Genomic DNA, 6,547 nt, shown 5'->3' with positions numbered 1-6,547 from the left:
TTAATTTCCTTGACTCTATGCTTCTTGACCTCAAGGACCATTCTTTATTTAGTACTAGGAAGGTACTATTTGTATTATACTTATATCTTTCTGTTAATGTTATAGCTAAGTCTGACAATTTATTGATATAACCAACTTGCTCAGTAACAAATATCTAATCAATAAAAAAACAGTGTATGACAACAAGGAACAATGATTTAAGAGCATGTTCTGGGGCAAAGAAAAGAAGATACGTATCTATCTCCTAATTTCCAGGCATACAAAAAATAGGCAAAGTGGAAAGACAAACTATAATCCATTAAGTAGAAAAAAATACATGCATTGCTAATATTCCCATTTAGCATGGTAGCTATAAAAACCTAAGTAGCAAATAATTCAATTTCAAATTAGTGATGGTATATTTTTATAATATTCTTTATCAAATTGCTAGGCAATAAGGATTCTATTGGAACAAAAGTTAACATGCTTACTGCAGCAGCACATATACTAAAATTGGAATGATACAGAGAAAATCTGTAAGGCCCCTGCATAAGGATGACACACAAATTCATGAAGTGTTCCATATTTTTAAAAAATAACTTATGAAATGTCAATTTAACTTTTATATTAATTTAATCAGATTTGGAGTAACATATTTTATTTTGTTTTTCATTTCATAGCAAAGGCTACAATGATTTTGAAATATCATTGGTATAACTGATCCATTTTTTATATGTAACTTCAATGAAATACATAGTATTCAAAATTACAAGACAGAACAATGAAATCCAGTCTCTCAGATGACCAATGAATTCAGGCTGAGAGTTTGATTATCTCATTATTTTGGTCTCATAAAGTATATATATTGATATATTGTATATATATTATATATATGAGTAAATAATATATATTATTACTAAGCAATTTATTTGTGCTTGAATCTTATCCTTTTCTAAACTCCCCTCTGGCACAACTGAAGAACAGCTTTATCAACACTGAACAGATTTTTAGATGACATGCTTGAAATTTGTTGTAGTATTTACAAATAAAAATATCGCTTTGGTATGTGTGTCATGGGTAATGAATATGCCCACATTCTATGTTTTAGCAAAAGAAATGCATTACAGTTAAAGAGAACCATAATTTCTGGGAGCTATAACATGCCATTTCTTCTCATCTTTTGTTATTTAAAAGGATTTCCAGAAGCCAGAGCTGAGGTTTAGTAAGATATTTCATAACTTAATGTATTCATTATTCATTGCTGTGTAACAAATTATCCCAAAACTTAGCAGCTGAAAACAAAGACCACCCAGTTTCTGTAGGGCAGGAATTTGAGAACAGTGTAGTTGGACGAATTTAACTAAAGGCGAATTTCACAAAGCTGCAATCAAGATGTTGACTGCAGTCATTTTAGGCTCATGTGGAGGAGGAACTGCTTCTAAGCACACTCAAGAGGCTGTTGGCTTAAGACAACAGGTTCTTATCATGTGGCCAGTTCCACGGAAATATAGACACTGTGACAACCTTGCTTTCTTTAAAGAAAAGTAAGAGATATAGACAACTAAAGTTAGAGTGACAGAGAAACAAGAAAGGATTCCCAAGATGGAAACCTCTTATTAAAACTTAATACCAGAAGTGGCATCCCATTACTTCCGCCATATTTGTTCATTAGAAGCAAGTAGATAAGTACAGCCCACATTCAGTAAAGGGAATTACATCAGAGCATGAACCAGGAAGCCAAGTTCATTGGGGGCATACTAGAGCCTGCCTACCACAGTTTCCCTTAGGTATCCAATGAGTCATAGATTTCTACTGCTGTTCTGAATAATAGTAATTCACGATAGCCATGCTTTCAGTTACATGGAGGAAAACTTTATTAATTATAAGGGAAAGGGAATATAAGGAATGAAACAATTATAGTAAACAGGAAGAGGGAGAGAAGAATACAGAAGAACGAAGAAAGCTTAATACATCAAATTGAGTACTCACAACATCCAACCTTCTGGCTAAGGAAGCCCCTCAGTGAACAACCAGGTTAAAGTCTCAACTGAGGGTCCTGGGCAGAGAGTCCTCCCTTCAGGTGAGACTTCCAGCTATGTTGCGGACGAAATGACACAGAGGACAAGACACACACAAAAGACAGACACAGATACAACTCCGGCCGGAGGAACAATTCTACGCAAGCCCCTCTTGCGGTTTATTTTATACCCGGTAACTGGATACAAACTTAAATCTACAAGATGCATTCCTTTACCAACTAAGGGCAAGTAGCCAAACACATTTCAAGGACAGGGGGGAGCAAAGGGAGGGAGCGACCACAACATGTTTACTAAGAGGCCTGCTCACAATTCCAGCCTTCTCCTTATTTCTAAGGAGGGCATGTTCCCTCGTTTGCGAGCGGACCATTAACCTTGGATATTGTGTGCAGGCCTCCTGGCAGAGCACCCTGTTTGCAGGCATGCTTTGCCCAGGCAGGGAGCCCCATGTGCAGGCACATCCCCGCGTCCCTAACCACACTTTCTTGTGGTCACTGTCGGGCTCCCACACAGCTAGCTATTCCTGCGAGAGCAATATATATACTACCCATCTGTGATTTATGGTTAGTCATTAAGTTCACCTAAGTGGAGTCCTGAGTGAGCCTTTTTTTTTTTTCTGTTTCTCATCGTATTTCACAATCTTAGAAGCCTGGGTGTCTGCATTTTTTCTTTCCTCCCTGATCCATTCCAGGGGGCTAGCCTGTTCTGGCAAGTTAATCCCTCTCGGTGTGGTGTCAGGAACAGAAAGGCCAGTTCTGATCACAAGGCAAGATGCGAATTATAAGCCAACCAAGGCCCTCATAATTATGTATGTGGGGCTCTGGGCAGAAATGCATGGCAAATCACACAAACAACTTGTATACAAAACAACTATGTAAAATGTACTCTATCCCTTCCAGTCTCATCTTTATAGCATCAGTTCAGAGTCCATAATCTCAACATCTAAATCAGGTGCAGGTATAAATAAAGCAACGCCAATGTAGTTGCTTAGGTATAGCATCTCAAGTGTGAATTCTCCAACTCTGTGGGTCTGAGAAAGTAAAGAGGTAGGTAATTGGCCTCCCTTTCCTCAACAGACACCCAGCATAGGATATCTGGATAGGCAGAGGATAGCCACTATTAATATTCTAGTTCAAAACAAAAAAAGAAAAATTGTTTGGACAAAGGAAGAAACTAGTTCATAGAAATTGTGACATCCAACCAGTCAAATTTTGGCAGTTCTTTGAGTAGGTTGCAGGCCAGGGAATAATTTCCCATGAATTTTAATTCTGGCCTCAGGGCACATGGTACTATCCTCTTAGTCATATTTCCTTTTTCTTTTTCTTTTTTTTTTCATGAAACATAACATGCATTCGCAACTGACAGAGTAGGCAGTTAGCTAAATATGAGCAGGGAACAGATGTTTCTGACTATTAGGAAGGGCAGAAACTGAGTTTCAAAGAGCCAGAAGAGACCCCAGGAACACACATGCATTTTCCCCTCTGACCACTAGAGTCATCTATAGCTTTATTATAATACATTTACACTGTGGTTTTGACCCCCATTGTGGGGATGGCTGCCATAACAGTGCCAGAACCCATTGAAGTACAAAGACTCCCCCTCCTAACCAGTAAGAAGAGTTGACAGGAGCTATCAAAACCTATTTAAATATAAAAAAGGAAAGACTACTCTGCCCCCGATGCAGTTGACACCTCTGGACCTGCTGGTTTCCCACTTCCACAGTGTGTTTTTGCTTTCACAGCTATAAATGCTTGCTTGCTCAAGCGTTTGGCTCTGAGTTCTTTCTTGGCTGAACTCAAGAACTGAGGCCAGGGAATGAGATTTGCTGCTGACATACCTGAATAGATCTCCCAGTTTTCTTCTTGCTAATAGATTTCTGGGGCTCCAGTGGTCTCTCGTAATTTTGTACACTCTCTGACTCTCAAACCAAGCTGATGATGTTTTTGCCCCTCAAATATGATACCAGTATCTCAGTCTTCTACCTCAACCAACTGGAAAAAGAGAAGCAAACTGAGCCTAAAGATAGGAGAAGGAATGAAATAATAAACAGACTATTCACTTTAAATGTTTGTCGTGTGATATATGAATTATATCTCAGTAGAGTGTAAAAAATTCAATCAGATATAATTTATGTTTTGAAAAACAAAAGCAACCTCAACATGTTAATTCTCACAGATAGTTTCACTTTAACTCTCTTGTCTTATTAGAAAATAAACACTTGAAACCTTTTTAAAATTCTTAAACAACAACAAGTAAAAGGTTGTGTCTTAAAGAGAGAGAGGTGACAGTGATAGATCTCCATTTTGAGTAAAATAAAATTGTCTAATACTTATCTCAATAATACAACATGTAGATATTTGGACAATAATGGGCCTACTTCCTTCAGCCCAATATTCTTTTTCTTCCCCCACCTTTGCATTGTTTGGTTGCCTTTGTACAATCTCATATCGGTCCAACACTGAGCTGCTCTCCTTCACTGAAAATACAGTGACTATGCTATGGCTTTATTTGTCCTTTGCACCCCGTAACAGAAGGCAACTCCACTAACAGTATAGATATGGATTCCAAAGTGGGAAGGAATGCTAGAAATAGCTGCTAAAAGACTCCAAGCGGGAAGGAGTTAACAAGTGACATATGAGCCAAGAGCCTGAAACTTTGGAAAGTGAGATGAGAGGGAAAAATGGAGAATGAAGATCTATAATTCTGTCCACTAAAGTGGGTTTCTCTTGTGAATGAATGTGTGTTGGGATTGCAAGGGGGTAGTAGAAATAACATGATAATTACCATGCATGATGATTAATTGTAGGTGTCAAGATGATTGGGTTAAGGGATGCCCAGATAACAGGTAAAACATTGCTTCTGGGTGTGTCTGTAAAAGTATTTCTGGGAAGGTTAGCATTTGCATTAGTAGACTGAGTGAAGAAGTTCTGCCTTTGCCAATGTGGGCATCATCTAGTCCATGAAAGACTGGAAAGAACAAAAGGGGAGGAAGGACAAATTCTCTCTTCTTTATCTCTCTTCCTGAGTTGGAATGTTCATCTTCTCCTGCCCTACAGCGACGGTTCTTGGGCCTTCAGGCTCTAGGACTAGGCCTTCCCTTTTCAGGCCTTTGGTCTCAGACTGAGTTTCACCATCTGCTGTCCTGGTTCCTAGCTTTGGACCCCAGATAACTTACACCATCAGCTTTCTTGGTTGTCCAGTTTGCAGCTAGCAGATAGCCTGACCTCTCTGCCTCCATACCATGTGAGCCAATCCCTATATTATAGCTCCCCTCGTATATTTGTATATGTCCTTTCGGTTCTGTGTCTCTGGAGAACATGACTAATACACTGTGTAATATCTGAGAATCTATTAACAATGATAATAATTGGAATACTGAAAATTCAATGAAATAAGAAAAACTGGAATGTTGGTCTAGTTACATAAAGACAACTTAGGTCATAATCACTTCTTTGAAATGGTTATCATTTTTTCCCTAACTATTCTATAATATATTTAGGGCTGTGAAAATCTATCAATATGTATCAGGTTGCAAATTATAATTGAATAAAAAGCATATTTTGTTCGTTTTACCAAGTTTGCTGGTCAGTTCGTCACGATTTTCTAGCCACAATTTAAAAACTTAGGGAAAACATTGTTTCAGTCTTATATTTCTTAACAGAGGGCAAAATCTGAGTTGAACTGCATATTTTTCCATTAATATTAGTTCACTTCTCTCTCAATTCACAGTTTTTAATAAAACATTTTGCCTTTTAAAATAGGCTTTGTTTTATTGTATTGTCTTATTTCAGATAAGCTATCATTCAAAGCATACCCTATTAAGCTCAATTCTTTGTAACTTGGGTTGCCTTTCATATGAAAGAGTTCATTCATCCTACAAGAAATGATTTAGTACTTATTGCATGTTAAGCATTGTGTTAGATTCAACCAGCTGTTGGAAAAGACAAAGGCACTGCCCTAAGGTGAAAGACCTTCCGTGTAATGTGCCTCATCTCTCAACCCTTTCTTTCTTTGAAATAACTCAAAGTGCTTTATTCCAATTTTGTATCATGGTTAGAGTTTTGACTGACATTTTAGAGAAGGTCCTAGAGATATTATTAATAATAAAATAGCTTTGTCTCTATTCAGTTCCTATCAGGTGCTAGTCACCAGGCTAAATACTTTTATTTTATTATGACAAAAGTATTCTGTTCATAATGGCAGCATGAGTTGAGTGTTACTTTTAAATCACCATTTTAAAGATTTTTCTAACGTTTCAAACTGTGAGAGAATAAATCTGTCCTTTAAAAAAAAACAACATATAGATGAAATTAATAAATATTAATTTTTAATGATGTAATACGTTCAATGTAAAGCCACTAAGTGATTCAGGGCTCAAAAACAACTCGGTTTGATTAGAAAATTCATAATTCTGGGCCCCTGGGTGGCTCAGTCGGTTAAGCAACCAACTTCAGCTCAGGTCATGAGCTCACGGTCTGTGNATATCATTTAAATGAATGCATAAGATTGTTTTTAAAATGTATGCCACTTTC

At 37.4% G+C, this 6,547-nt stretch overlaps 1 non-coding gene across 1 annotated transcript; it reads left to right on the top strand.

Moving 5' to 3' along the window:
* The first annotated feature begins 462 nt into the window (after positions 1–462).
* Positions 463–569, top strand: LOC144234715 (U6 spliceosomal RNA). Its single transcript, XR_013336046.1, has one exon. It is a non-coding gene; the product is annotated as a U6 spliceosomal RNA (small nuclear RNA).
* Positions 570–6,547: the final 5,978 nt, after the last annotated feature.

The sequence above is a fragment of the Crocuta crocuta genome, unplaced genomic scaffold (assembly GCF_008692635.1).
Source record: "Crocuta crocuta isolate KB4526 unplaced genomic scaffold, BGI_CrCroc_1.0 scaffold115, whole genome shotgun sequence".
Classification (NCBI taxonomy): domain Eukaryota; kingdom Metazoa; phylum Chordata; class Mammalia; order Carnivora; family Hyaenidae; genus Crocuta; species Crocuta crocuta.
The sequence above is the reverse complement of the archived record's forward strand: the minus strand, read 5'-3'. Positions and strand labels throughout refer to the sequence as shown.